The sequence below is a fragment of the Pelmatolapia mariae genome, linkage group LG15, assembly GCF_036321145.2.
Source record: "Pelmatolapia mariae isolate MD_Pm_ZW linkage group LG15, Pm_UMD_F_2, whole genome shotgun sequence".
In the NCBI taxonomy this organism is placed as follows: Eukaryota; Metazoa; Chordata; class Actinopteri; order Cichliformes; family Cichlidae; genus Pelmatolapia; species Pelmatolapia mariae.
This window is the reverse complement of record NC_086240.1, coordinates 31,327,073-31,343,422: the sequence shown is the minus strand read 5'-3', so window position 1 is coordinate 31,343,422 and position 16,350 is coordinate 31,327,073.

The following is a 16,350-nucleotide window of genomic DNA, read 5'->3' as shown; positions in this document are numbered from 1 at the left end:
TGGTGGGAATCGTAGGAAACACCAGGTGTGAACAGCATGCCCTCCAGGTTTATCACTTCTAGGACTTATCTCAAGTTCAAGTTCAAGTTCAAATTTTATTCGCCACATGCAGTGGCAGGTTGCCCTGCAGTGGAATGAACCCGCCCCCCGACCTTACACACACAACACAGACATCACATGGGGATACAAGTCAGAGAACGGTTGCATTACAGAAAAACACTGAAATATACACTACAATGGGAAAGTACAAGAGGAAAAAAAGAGACGTCTACTCATGCTGGGCTATAGGAGGACAGCATGAGAACAGGAAACAAAAAAACTCCTCTGCACAGAAAAGCACATAAATGTCCACAGTACAACAATATGGAGCACATGACCAGCAACGGGGTTGGGTAGGGGGTGAGGAGTAATCCTAGGCAACACAGCAGTCATCCTGCCACTGCGCCGTCTCTCCAGCGCGGGCCCAGACCCTCCCGTGTTCCCCAAGAGGAGTCAAGCATCGAAGGCGTTGGAAGGGGAGGGGGGAGAGTGAGTGCTTATCAGTGTAAGTGTATGTGTGTTAATGTCCATAGTTCAGCTGAGACAGTGTCCTTCGCCCTGCCAGGCTAAGTAAACAGTCTACCAGCCAACCCAGGTGGCCTTGCATAGAATGGGAAGAACAGTCTAAACACAGTCGTTATCAGGGAGTTTTGTTCAGCTCCAGCCTTGAGCCCACAGCTGGCGCCGAAGGGATAGCCGCAATTAGATGGTGTTTTTTCTTTTTACGAACAACTCATGAGAATTTCAAAGCTGTTCTCTAACACGCCGACACCGACACTGGTCTCTCAATCTCCCGTTGGAGAGCCGCGAGCTTCTCCATGATGTTATCAAACTTGCGCTCCGTGGTCTTGTCATTCTTGTGCTCAGAGAGCAGATTCTGAGAACTCACGACTGCAGTGAGCTGCTCCATGATGTGATCCAACTTTCGCTCAGAAGTGTTATCCTGAGTGAACTTCTCCTTGATGTAATCCAATATACGCTCAGAGGTCTTATTCTGAGTATTCACGGCAGCCGTAAGCTTCTCCAAGATCTTAACCATGCTGCACTCATTGAGCCCATTCTGAGAAGTCGCGCCTCGTCCCAACATTTCAATCCCAGCGGGCAGCCTTGGGGGGGTTTGAACAGCCGGTTCCACTTTCTTAATTCTCCAATAAGCCAGGGCCAAGTCAGCTCCGATCAGCAAGAACCCTGTTATCATGGTTCCGAATAGGTAGATATCTTCAGCATCCTCGATCGACAGTCCCGCCAGGCACACGACCCTCCAGTTATGCCACCCGTCCATCGTGTATCTGGCAGGGAAAGTACCTCCAGGGCACTCGGGCTCTCCCGAGCCAGGGCTTCTCGTTGAGAAAAGCGTGTCAATTGCATTCAGTCTCATCTCATATGGATTGTGAGGTACATATTTGCCATGGTACCCAAGCTAATTTATTCTTCTCTTGAGCTCCACATAAGTGAACTGTTTCTCAACTTTGACCAGATGGTTTATTCATAAAACCAATTCAAAGGACACAACACTATCAAAGAGATCACACCTAATGCGTGGATACATCCACTTTATCATTGTTTTAACACTCTTTTACATCTGTCTCAGCAATGCCGAGTAATGCCAAATTTTCGGTCAGTTTACTGATGTCATCTTTCAGGGCAAATCTCTGTATATTCCACTGCCATTTGAGCCTCAGAAGGAAGTATTAGTTTCTAATAGTTTTAGTCTTTATAAGTGCTGTATAAATGTGAAGTGAATGCTTGACAGGTCTTTTTGCACTGTTTGAAGTTACTGCTGTGCTATCTTTCAAATTTTTTTCCAGATGTGAACAGAAGTCAGTGGTCTGACAACACTGGACCCCTTGCATACTTGTTGGTCTACTTCAGCTACGTCAGTGAGCGCTGTCAACATCAAAATGATTTCAAGTCATTTCAAAAGCAAATAAGTTTGGACACTTATTTAAAGTTTAAGGAAGGAAAGTTTTAGGAAATAATATCAATATTAATGACAATCAGTTTAAAGGTAGACATGAGAGTCACCAACAATAGCTTTAAGGACAAAAATAAACATTAATCTTTCTCTTTATTTTAGTGAGATGTATCCAGTTAGCGCAAATATTAGAGCAAATATCTGTTTCATTGTTGCTGTCTTTTATAGCGCTGCACTCTATGATAGCCGTCTCCAGACTTTTGGCAGTAGTAGTCGAACTTCTGACAGACCATTGGTGTAGAGATAGGGGGAGGAGCACTGCAGGCCTGATAACAATCTACTGCTAATATACACTCACATTTATTCTGCCATAAAATTAAATAACAATATAGATAGCAGTGACTAATATTAACATGGGACCATTTTTTGACAATAAATTTCTTATCTTTAATAACTTTACAGTATGTAAAATATGACTATGGATATGCTCATTTGTCAGGGACTCCACATTTTGTATGAATAAAGTAGAGATGGAAAAAAATATGCACGACATCATTCATATCATTGCACTGGAAGAATAAGCTTTAAAAGACAGCGATAACCTTCTAGGACCAAGTCAGTAGGCAATCATTTTGAAGCATTTCTTAAAATTAACATTGATTCAAATGTTCATGACATAAACAACGATAATAAAATAAAAACTGTATTTGAATGAAGTCACTAGTGAAATCTGAGGGAAAATCCTTAAAAGATTTGCAGATTTTAAACTCCAATAAATTGTTAAAAAGCTGTTTTACTCCTTGAAGTTACAGTCATTTGATAACTAATCTTATGGCACTACTGCCAACCCTCCAGCTTCTGCCAGACATAGCTGAGATGAAAATGATTCCTGATATGCATAGAGGCTGCTTCCTCAAAGCAATTTAGACTCAGCAGGGATAATGTGAAATGAGGAAATGCAATTACATGTTAGTATCTACAGGACATTAAATACTTTAAATACCTTAGCCTTCGTGCAAATCTGTGTTTCTTTTCCAACATGAATGCACAAAAGGCACCAATTGTTCCATAAAGTTTAACCAAAATTCAACACACTCTGCTTGATGGAATTATATTTATGTCAAAAGTCACATGTGAGAAAAAACGTGCACATAGAACTCCAAACCCATCACACACGCAAGTGTTTGCTTTGTGAATCCGTCAACAGATTCATGTTCTTGCAGGTAAAGGCACCAGTATACCCTGCACATTGGTCACTTTGTGCGCTGCCGAAACATCAGCACACAGTCCCCTCTATTTATGCTCAAAATTAAGACACAGGGAGTCACTGCAGTATTCAGTAACACACACACAGATTCTAGGTCTGACCAACAGTTTCAGCCATGGGCAAAAGATGACAGTCAATAAATCCTTAAATATAATTTATTAGTGAAGTTGCTGGGATCAATAGGAAACAATCTCAGCTACATAAGACATCAAATGAAAAAGGAGGGATAAACCAGTCCAGTATCGTACTTGCAAAAAGGGTAAAACACGTTCAAGGTCAGGGCCACAAATCAGTTACACTTCACACGCTGACAGCTTTGGCAGGAAACAGCAGTCGTCCTCCCAGACCCACCAACCTGCACATAGTAGGCTGGCAATCACCCTGCCTGTCTTCAGGATGCAGTATATAGTAGGCTCTGGCCTGTAGAAAGAAACAGAAAATATCACATATTCAACTGCATCTTAATTATACAGTCTTAATCTTAAGTCTTGGCATATTACACACTGTACAGAGGCAAAAAAAAAAAAGCCATCACAGCAGTGTACCAGTACCAGTCTTTAATGTTAAAATTCTCATTCAGACAATACCACCACGTCAGTCCTGACAGAGGAAGACAAAAAGGCAAAGCTGGAAGCAAAGACATTGCTGAGTTTTTTCCCCCATAAAGTTTGATCTTTTCAAACTGTTGCAACATCTAACTCTGTATAATCTGTGAATCTCTGAGCTTCTGTACTGATATATCATTAAAATGGCAATGAAAAGTGGTACACTCATCTTTAACCCACTGTGGCAGCTGTGGCACGGCCGATAACAAAACAGGGCTCACTGCAGTAGATGTGACATCAATTTCATTACACATCGTTGTGTGACAGAAAATAAGGGGTGAGTATAAAAGCTGCTCTCAAAGCTGGAAGCAGAGCTGTTTGCTTGAATCAACTGCCTTTTGACAGTCTGGTGAGCTGCTGATGGCTTTGCAGATAAGGCGGATGCTGAAAATGTCCATGAGGGAGAGCAGGAGCACCAATGAACATCTTGTGTTGTGGCAACCTCTTTACCACACAATGATGCAACCACTGTTGCCCCCATCAGCACATGACGGAATGGGGGAATCGTACTCTCCTCAATATACAGATGCAGATTTTGCAATGTGGTATTATCGGACCGGGAGAGGTCCTCAGAGATGTGCACCTCCAGGAACTTGGTGCTACTTATTCTCTCGGCAGCAGCATGGTTGACGGTCAGCTACCAAAGTCTCTTTAAATTTCTTCATATTCAGGAAGAAATTGTTTTTTTCACCTCTGACCAGATGGCTCACCTTGTTCTTGGAGTTGGCTTCATGATTGTTAGCATTGGCCTATAACAGTCATGTCATCTGCAAACTTAACAATGTGGTTGGTGCTATAGGTTGGTACGCAGCTGTGGGTCAGCCAATCAAAGAGATGTGAGCTGAGCTGCTCTTCACACTATTGTGGGGCCCCAGTGCTCAGTATAATGACCTCGCAGGTTACTTCCAACCAGCGCATTTGTGGACCTCATGTGAGAAAGTCCCGTGCCTGGGTAAGGAGAGGTATTGAGAACAAAGTGTCCAAGTTTTTGTATTAGCTGCTGGCTGGAGCTTGTCTGGGAGTGAGGGAGTAGTCTTCTGTGCTGGTGTGTTGCATTGTGTTTCAAAGTGGTCAAAAGAAGTCAAGAAGTTAAGTAATGTGATGTCATTCTCACAGGTCTGTGGTAGAGTCTCTGGTGTTACTGAAGTGTCTAGATATTTTCTTACTCTACTGTTGTTTTGCTTTCCTGGTACCACAGGACAGGTTGGCTCTGGTTATTACTAGTCCTGCAGTGTCTCTGTGCTGTGAACCTCCCCTGTCGACCATGGCTTCTGGACAGTGATAGTTTTGCAGTGAGTGACATCATCAGTGCATTTTGTCACATACGCTCAGTGTATTCCTCTGTGTCTGTGTAGGTGACTGCTTGTTTGAGATGCTGAAGCACTTCTTCAGAGAACAGGAGACACACATGCCTGCTTTTGTGTGTGCCTGATGGCTCTCACTCTAGGTCTGTATGCAGGTCTCAGCATGATGGTGGTGTGATCAGAGAGACCAAAAGTGATGGAGGTAGGAGGCCTTGTCTGCACCCTTACAGGTTGTGTACACGAAATCATGTCAACTCATGTTGTTGCGAAGTCCACATGTCAGTGCAGTTTAAGTTATAAAACTTTAAATTTGTGTGACTAAAGTGATGAGGAATCCATCTGGCTGTGATGTCCTGCCACATTTCATTGAGTGCCTCACTCCTTTCTTTGACGCTGGAGGGTTGGGAGGATGTAAACAGCAATGAGCATAATGGACATAAAGAAGATAGGAGGGTTGGCACTTACTGATAATAAACTCAGCATATTGTCTGTGCATAACAGTAGACTTTCATGGGATGTGGTTGGACAGTATAGTCACAACATGCATGTGCAGCTTACAAATCTGCAGCTACTGTGTGATGTTATCATGTCAATAAGGATCAAAATCACTAAGGAAAGTTTCCATGTTTCTTTTTGAATCTGTCACAATTTTTGTTAATATCTGTTACAATAATATGTTTTATTTTTTATGAAGTGGTCCTAATGAGAACTGTTCAAATTCTCAAATGCTTATGAAAGGAGCTTCAGTGCTTCCTTTATGGCCTCCTTTAGCAAAGGATACATTGGACCATCTTTTATGAATGGAGAACAGTAAATGCTATTGCATAATTCATAGTGACACCCCACCTGACTATTCACAGCAATAATCATCATAATTGACAAAGAGGTGTAGATCATGTAAATGTTAAGTATAAGTAAATTTTGCATTTCATGCCATATAATATTCATACATTTTGAGTTTTTAACAGCCTTTTAAACACACAGATGAACTATGAACATCGCACTGCTATAATAAAATCAGATTCTTGTCAATTATTGCCTTGCATGAGGAACATAGATTTATATAACTAAATCAAGATTATGGGCTATAAATTCATTTTTACTTCAGTTCAGCTGAAATAAATGATGTATAGAGGGAATTTTACCTGTCAGAGCATTCAACAGTTCTGATAAATGAAGGACAATCAAAATATATTTAATATAAGGGATAAATCTTCTGATAGAAATAGCTGGGGAATTCACTTACAAAGTATCAGCAGTCAGGATAAGCAGTCACACAAAGCTGGTTATCAGTTCATTAAGTTAACCTGTTTTTTTCTCCTGTGCATTCATATGAAAGTGGTGTCACAGGTAGACTCTGACCAGCCACAAACTAGTTGTGTGCGATATTGTGAAATCTGGTATCGATCCAATACCAAGTAAATGCAGGGGCAGTATTGTTCATACCAGGAAGTGATGTTTTTAATTTTTAAATGCAGCTTATGTGCGGGAGATCATTGTGTCATGATTTATGAATAATAGTATAATTCAGTAGCAGATATAATTTTTTCTAAGTCTATTGTTATGTACATTACAATCAATTGATAACAGATCAAAGCTGATGCACAAAACCATCACATAAAGTTCTTTAAGCAAACAACAGGAGTATTTTATGTCTTTGTGACTCAAACAGTGTGTCTGGCAGCCCTGCTATCATGGGTGATAGCACGTTTTAGATACTCCCACAGTCACCATCACTGTCCTGATTTAGAAATTCAAGAAACAATCTAAATGAAGTTTAGCAACTTTTATTGTACTGCAGATTGTCTGAGGAGGCCATGTCCTTGGAATTTTAAGTACTTAAAGTACAAACGTCTGCAGTGAAAGTCCTAGATTGTGTTCATCATTCCAGGTTTCTTGTTGCTAGGTTGATTTTGTAAAAATCTAAGAGTGACTTTAACAGTGGATTAATAAAGAACTGACAAAATGAGGGAGTTAAGAAGCCAGACAAGTAAGACAGATAGTAAGATAGTAAGTTAAAGTTATTAAACCTGTGTGACTTCCATTAATAATGTTTCCATTATTTCTATCTATGTGGCTTCTGTCTTTTCTTCATTTCTTCTTCCTCTTTGTTCCTCATTCTTTGCATTTTGTATAAATAACATTTTTTAAATGTTAAGTGTGTGAAAAACAGTCCAAACCTGTGAGACAGGTCCTCTATACTCAGGCATCAAACTATGAAGAGTATCTGGAGAACACGCTGCAGTTACCCTCGACGAGCTGATTGTGAAAACTGTCTTCTTCCCAGGTTCTTGTTTTAAAACTATCAAGCTGCTTGATCATTGCAGAACTTAGAGTTAGCTTAGTTAGTATTATTAGTACCTGTAGCACAATTTGGACAGTACTGCTTATGTTATTAAGTAGAATTGCATAATATCTATAAGTAATAGAGTATATTCTCTTAGGATAAGGACTTTACAAACAAATTTTGATTCCAGGTTTGCGGTCAGCATGAATTCCATGAGACTGAATTTCTCTGTTTTCTGCAGTTCCTGTAGAAGAGGGTGTTATGCTAGCGTGAAATAGTACAATTTAAAGTCTGTCTGGGTCTTTGGTTGATTAATAAGCTGGTGTGCTGGTGTGTGCTACTGTTGAGCCAACCATTCCTTTAACGTTAACTAGTAATGATTTCATGAACTTCTTCACAAATAAAATTTTTAACCATTAGAGAAAAAAAAATATTCATAATCATCTCACAGAGGAAACATTATCTAAAGCTACTTTCAGTAGCATTGATATCTATTTAGAGTCTTTTTCTCCAATTGATCTTTCTGAGTTAACTTCAGTAATTACTTCCTCCAAACTTCAACATGTCTTTTAGACCCCAATCCTACAAAAGTGCTCAAAGAAGTCCTGCCATTAATTAATGCTTCAATCTTTAATATGATCAACCTATCTCTAATAATCAGTACCACATGTACCATAGGCCTTCAAGCTGGCAGTATTTAAACCTTTACTTAAATAGCCATCTCTCAACCCAGCGATCTTAGCTAATTATAAACCAATCTCTAACCTTCATTTCATATCAAAAATTCTTGAAAGACTATTGTCAAACAGCTAACAGATCACCTGCAGAGGAATGGCTTATTTGAAGAGTTTCAGTCAGGTTTCAGAGCTCGGATCCGGCATCAAGCTGGCACTTCTGACTAGCTGGTGTCATGGCAGGGTGTATGTCAACCAGATGTGGACCAGGTCTGGCAATGATGACACTGTTTATGTTCCTATTTTCCTGTTTTAGTTAGAAGACCCAAATGCCATGTTGCAATACTATACTGCTATGGTAGCCAACGTTTCAAATGCAGGTTTGACAGGTTTGTGAGTGTACACTTTATCCAAAACCTAGTGAGGGTTTACTCATGTGTACCACTGGGTGGCTGTAGCTCAGGAGGTAGAGCAGGTCACCTACTAATTGGAAGGTTAGTGGTTTGATCCATGGCTCCTCCAGTCTGCGTGTCAAGAGTGTGAATGTGTATGAATGTAGTTAGGAAGCACTTGGTTTAGAGAAGCTGACTGGGTGAATGTGGCATGTTTAGAGTAATCTGCGAGAGTAGAAAAGCGCTATATACAAATCAGTCCATTCACTGTCCGAACAGAGTTTTGTCATGTTACTTTTCCACTATTATGTTCCGGCACATGTTGTTATTACATGGCTTGATTATGGTACACATTAAGCTGACATCTGGGGCCAGAGCTGAAACTGTTCTGGGCCAGCACAGGACCAGCAGTGTGTCTGCAACTGGCCTTGTGCTGGCAGACCAGCTATGAGCCACCAAAGGGCCGTCATTCTTTGCGGTATGTGGGCCATGTGTAAGCACATTGTGTGGGCCAGATCCGGGCCATACCAAGTTTGCTATGTCGGATAATATCCTAATAGAGCGATTAGAGCACGCTGTAGGTATTACAGGTACTGCACTGCAGTGGTTTGTATCATATCTATCTAATAAACTCCAATGTGTTCATGGAAATGGAGAGTCCTCTTTACACACTAAGGTTAATTATGGAGTTCCACAGGATTCAGTGCTAGGACCAATTCTGTTTACATGAAACATGCTTCCCTTAGGCAGTATCATCAGAAGGCATTGCATACATTTTCACGGTTATGCAGATGACACCCAACTCTATCTATCCATGAAGCCATATAACACACACCAATAAGTTAACTGAAGGAATATCTTAAAGACATAAAGACCTTGATGACCTCTAACTTTCTTAATTCAGATAAAACTGAGGTTATTGTACTCGGCCCTGAAAATCTTAGAAATATGGTATCTAACCAGATTCTTACTCTGCATGGCATTACCTTGGCCTCCAGTAACACTGTGAGGAACCTTGGACTCATTTTTGACCAGGACATGTCCTTCAATGCACATATTAAACAAATATGTAGAACTGCTTTCTTCAATTTGCACAACATCTCTAAAATTAGAAATATCCTGTCTCAGAGTGATGCTGAAAAACTAGTTCATGCATTTATTACTTCTAGGCTGGACTACTGTAATGTGTTATTATCAGGATGTCCTAAAAGTCTTTAGTTAATCCAAAATGCTGCAGCAAGAGTACTGACGGGGACTAGAAAGAGTGAGCATATTTCTCATATATATTGGCTTCCCTTCATTGGCTCCCTGTTAAATCCAGAATTGAATTCAAAATCCTGCTCCTCACATACAAGGTCTTAAATAATCAGACCCCATCTTATCTTAATGACCTTATAGTACCATATCTCCCCATTAGAACACTTCACTCTTGCACTGCAGGCTTACTTGTTGTTCCAAGAATATTTAAAAGTAGAATGGGAGTCAGAGTCTTCAGTTTTCATGCTCCTCTTCTATGGAACCAGCTTCCAGTTTGGATTTGAGAGACAGACACTATCTCTACTTTTAAAATTAGGCTTCAAACTTTCCTTTTTGCTAAAGCATATAGTTAGGGCTGGATCAGGTGACCCTGAATCCTCCCTTAGTTATGCTGCAATAGGTGTAGCCTGCTGGGTGATTCCCATGATGCATTGAGTGTTTCTTCTTCACTCACTATGTGTTAATAGACCTTTCTGCATTGAATCATTATTTATTATTCATCTCTGGCTCTCTTCCACAGCATGTCTTTTGTCCCGTGTTCCTTCTCTCACCCGAAACCGGTTGCAGTAGATGGCCAGTGCTCATAGGGGGTCATATGATTGTTGGGTTTTTCTTTGTATGTATTATTGTAGGATCTAAAGCACCTTGAGGCAAATGTTGTTGTGATTTGACGCTGTATAAATAAAATTGAATTGAATTGAATTACAATACCTTGAATGTACTCTAAAATGTGCTTTAAAATTGTATTTCTGTCTGAATCAATGGCTTATTTAACATGACGGCGGGCCCCTGAAAATAAAGTTTTCATTATTTTCTCTCACTATTTGTTTTCAGGATTCCATAAATCACTTGTGATTTAGTGCTGTGGCACTAAAGGTGATGTTCACAGCATACATTTTGGCTTGGCACAGTAGGATACTTATGAATAAATACAAGATTGTGACATCGCTCTGGCTTCTAGTTAGATACCATATACTCCAGTAACTCTCACACAGTGAGTTTTTTGGCTACCTGCTTCAGGTAACTCCTTTCTACCAGTGGATGGAAGCTGTAAGGTGAGCAATAAGCTGAGCAATCACAGCTGTTTCCAGTCACGGATAACATTTTATTTTTTTACACAGCTCCAATATGAGCCACTTATGACAGCTACTGAAAAAAACATGAACATGTACTTGCAGCAAACATATGGTAAATCCATTGTGATATGTCCATCTGAGCCTGCCTTGGGGACAACCACCACTACCAGCTGACTAATGTCATGCTTAAAGACTGAGTAATATGCTCCCAGATTGTGAGCTAGAGAGGCGATGTGAGCCTGTGAGCCTGAGCTCAGCATTAATGAACCCCTGACTTACAGAGAGCTGCTTCACAGATCTGCCACAGTAGAAGTGCAGGAAAAGTAACATTTAAAAAGACAGCCAATTGAAAAGCTGGTGACTTGTAACTGATCACTTGTCTTTATTTCAATTCAATTCAATTCAATTTTATTTATATAGCGCCAAATCAAAACTTTACCTTTACACTGTAAGGTAAAGACTCTACCCTATTTATGAGATAAAAGAAAGGTTGGAGATCGGCCTACAATGTGCTGAGATAAATAACATAGCTGGATCAAGTTGAGTACTGCCACCTTAAAGGAAGTAATGAATAATGCTTTGAATTTTAAGGTATCTGTACTTTACTTGAGTAGTTTGTTTTCTGACAACTTTTTACTTTTACTCCCTATATTTTTAAATAAATATCTGTTCTTTCTACTCTTTACATTTTCAAAACAGGCTTCAAACATCAAACCGATTTGGGCCTAAACAGTAACACATGAAAGGGAGTCCTGTTCAGGATAGTCCAGGACAAAAACATGGACTACTCCACGTGTCCATGGATGGAGAAAGATAAGAAAGACAGGACTGGAGAGGAAGAAGAGAGGTTAGATTTAAAGATAAGGACTGCTCAGTGGGATTTGATGAACTGGAAATGTAAGTCCTCATGTTTTTAAATCAGATATTGGGTCTGTACATGTGACATTATTACTTTTTCATATTGAGAAATGTGCTGCAAAACAAGCTGAGGTAGACTACCTGTGTTATTTAAAGGTTGCACTAAAATCCTCTTCAAGTTAGTGCAGGATAAACAAGTTAGTTTGCTGTAATGTTATGGATTTAGATCAGCTGATCACAGCCTCTACATTAAGACAATCTACTGGAGCTCTCAATAGACACAAGTGATTTTTCGGGTTCTCCCACACCCTCTACAATGTGGGCAACAGAAAATAGAGCTATTATTTTATTTTCCTTCTTTTTCCCTGCTCATGTTCTACTTAACTGATTCAAGCTAAATACCTTTATTAGAATTAACATTTAGACTAAAATTACATTTGTATCCCTGTCTACTAATATTATTTTATTATTACATTAATATAGCACAAGGTTCAATTAGCTATCCAGAAGAATAGCTGGTAGAAATGTTCTTCAAGGAGCTACTTTTACCTTTTTACTTGGAGTACATTTTAAAACTTTACTTGAGTAAGGAAGTTGAATCAGTACTTCAACCTTTACTGGAGTTTTGTTTTTACACTAGTATCTCTACTTCTACTTAAGTACAGAATGTGTGTACTTTTGCCACCTCTGCCTGTGGTACACAGCCCATTAATAGAGATAGATTAATCATATTTACGATTGAAGTATCTATTAATGGTAGGACTTCTTTGGGCAGTCTTGGAATGAGGTATTGAATGAGATGGATGGATCAATTGGAGAGAAAGTCTCTAAATATCAATCATACTGAAAGTAACTGTACATAATTATATATCTGTGAGATTGTTATGAGTAATTATTTTTTAATTGTAATGTTATTTTATTTATAAAGTGTTAGGTTTTGTATTGTTGATTGTCATTTATGCTTAGAGTTTTATAATTAGTTGTAGATTAATAGAAGTTGATCCTTAGTAGTCTGCAGACACACGTTGTGTGCATTCCAGAGCACTCTGGCTTTCACACCCACATCCTGGGAGCATGGGAGAGGTCGTACCTTGTCTTATTGTTTTATGGTAGGATAAACGTATCTATGTCTGTTTTACTCTAAGTGCATTTTGTTTAGATGAACTGCTGGACTTCCAGGCCAGCAGGGTTAGGAAGTCATTTTATGACCACACACACACACACACACACACACAGGGTATTCTTTGTTCACATGTATACCTGGGTACGCTGTTATATGTTAATGAACCTATGCATATTCATGGAACCACAATAAAAGAGCAGTGTTACGGGGGAGCGGACGAGAGCAACTGGGGTCAAGCGAAGGAACGGCGCCTGTCCAGTTCTCTCCCGTGCACGTGAAACATGAAGAACTTGCCTACTCGTGTCTTGTTTGCTGTGTAATTACATTGCCTTCAACGTTCCAGCGAATAGGTTCAAGCTACAAACCTATCATAAAGAAATTCGTGGAGTCATTACTAGTTAACGTTGAAGGAATATTCGATTCAACAGAGCTTTGATTCTTTGTCAGCCTGGCTGTAGTGCTGAAGAGAAACCCTGGGTTGTTATTTTCTCCAATAATTGAGAAATAATAACATTTCCTAGCTTTACCAAGGGTTTTTTTTATATGGCAATCAAATATTACATAATTTACTAACAGGACATAAGACTTTTTTGTGTTTTTTTATGTTTAAATCACATTTTGCTGATTTTTGGTTTGTTTTTTGATGGTCTGGAAGCAGACATAGTCTGTATGGGAATAACAAGCAGGGCTTTGGGTAAACTTTAAGACGTTCCATAAATTAATATGAATGCACACTTACATTTATTTATACATTTAGAAATCTTATAAATCTTACACACACATTCTGAATACACATTTGCACATTCTTGTACTCATTTACAAATCTATGTAGAGATTAACAAACCAGATTACACAAACACGGATCTGAAGATGCACACATAAATTTCAATATGCACACAGGAAACTCCACACAGATTAAAAAACAAAAGTGCAGCTTGGGATACAGACACTAATGGTTTTGCTACAATAATAGCCTCATATATTTGCCCTTGCCTCTCTGAAAGGACTGGGCCTGGGTCTGTCTGAAGGATCTCCCTCCTACTCGCTCAGTTTTTTTTAGCTTCTTGTTCCATGAGAAAAGTTCTCGTTTCCTGTTTTTTCGAGTGTTTATATAATTTGTTGCCAAAGTAGAGAATTTCCTTCCAAGACACCTTGCTGTTTGCGAGGTTTTTAAATTACAGCCATATAATACCTCCACATGATGTCCCTCTTTACAGCAACCTACGTGCATCTGCTCAGTGCAGCTGAGTTCATAACTGCACGACAACAAAGCCCAGCAGAACAGAAGTGAGGGGGCAGAGAAAAGTGTGGTTGGATGAGATGAGCAGCATTTGCACAGATATATCTACTTTCTGATGAAATTCCAAAGTGTGTGTAAGTTAACAGATTTATCAGTATTACAGCTCTATCACTAAGACACAAGAATCTGATGGACACTCTACAGCCTACTCCACTCTATCAGATTTTGTCTTTTAAATTAATGTTTAAAAGACAGTTTAAGTGTTTATTCTTTCAGCTGTGGCCTCTGTGGGGTTTAAGGGTCTGAGAACAACTAAAGAATAAATCTAAATACAGAATTCAAAAGTAGGGTTAGTCCACATGCAAATTTGACATATAGGGCAAATAGGTGCCCTACTTTCATGTGCTATATTAATGCTTACTGAAAAATAAAATAGCTGTAAAACTGTTAAAAACAGCCACCAGGAAAATAATTAAAGACTAAATTTGTGTCTAAGAATCCTTATTTGTTGCAAATGCATATCACAGAAATAGAAATACTCTATATCAAAAAAGGCATTGCTTTCCAGAGAACTGATTGTTCAGTATGTGTTGATTTCACACCTGTTCATCACTAATCTGGAATCTGACCTGAGCAGGTTATATTGACTGTGCAAGTTACCACGGCAACATACTCCAGTGAGAAGTAAACCATGTTTGTAGTACAGAAAACCCACGGTTGACCCTGAAGTTATCCAGATAAGAAATAAATCCTTCTTCATACTACAGGCCTCTGATGAGGCAGGATGTGTGTGTTTTCATGTGTTTTATTATTAATCACATGATCTCATTTCTGTGGTGCACAGATTGTATAGCGTATGCAGCAGCTGCTGTGATCTATCTGATGAAAGTTGTAGAAACCAAAGTCTTGAAAATATACATATCCCAAGTGCTCCTGTGTGTGTGTGATTTTTCACTTTGGCTTCAAATGGTCACAGAAAAAGGAAAACACACACACCAACAACAGTTCCTGAACTTAACACCTAATACCTATTAGAGAGGTTTCTAAACATCTCGATACTTCTATAATTCAAGTTAATCTCTTCTCAAAAAAATAAATCACAAGTTGATTTACAATAAAAATCAAATGAACACACATGAACTAACTAAGACAACAGGGAACACAAAATGCTGCCCAAACGTGTATCAAAGCTGATGAATTTTAAGCTGTTTTTTAAAGTGTTAATAGAGGGTGGTAATCTGTTCCAGCGGTTTGCCCCGAAGGTTTGGAATGAAGAATTCCCCTTTGCTTTCAGATCAGTTCATGGCATCACAAGAAAACCCCCATCTGCGGACCTAAGAATCAAGTTTGGAGAATAGGGGTGGAATATGTAATATAAGTCGGGAGCCTTATCACCTAATGCCATAAAAGTAAAAACCAAGCTTTTAAACTAAAATCTAAGGCCATAGAATTAATGTGAGCATCAAGTCCAAAGAATGACCAAAATTTAGCCTAAAATTCCACACCTTAGTTTTTACAGTGGATAAGAAAGATTTGAAACTCGGGAAATATGTTCTAGTTGTAGAAGGCAGAAAGATTATTTCCAACCTAATGGTGGTTATAATAAGTTACAGAAGTTCGCTAAGAAACTTCAGGCTCATCCCAGTGGTCTAGAAAATAGATTAATCTCACCAGTCTTCATGATCTGTATCTCAAAGGAGTTAAAAGTAGTATTCTCTAGCTGAAAGTACCAGCTGGAAGTACAGCCAGCTCATCTCCACGTCTGAAGGTCATGGTGAGATTAGAAAGGCACTGTCTACGTACGGGGCAAAGTTTAATAAAGGGAAAGCATTCCATAACTAGCTGCCATGTTTCAGTTAAAAACAAAATCCAGATTTTTCCAGAAGAACACGACATAAAAAACAAATGAGTAGAATAGAGTCGTATTAATCAGCAAGTATTCCAGTTAATAAAGGAGGAGTGTAAGGGAGCAGTCCCCGAGACTCCTCAAGCAATGGGGTGATAATATCATTTGTATTCGTTTCTAAGGAAAGCTCCCTTTCTTATTTGACTGCATGGAAAAATGACCTCCAAATTGAGCTTCCTGTAGAAGATTGGAGATAGACCTGTCTTGTGGCTCAAACCCAAACCATTAACACAAGGTTCAGAATTTTAAAGTACAAATGGCTGTTTTGATCCCAGTATTCCCAATGACTGTATTAAGTGTAGTAAATAGAAGGAAACCTTATTTCATTGTATGTGGGACTATAAAGTATTGCAACTCTTATGGAAAGGAATTCTTGACTTAATTTCCAGGTTAATAGAACATGTTAT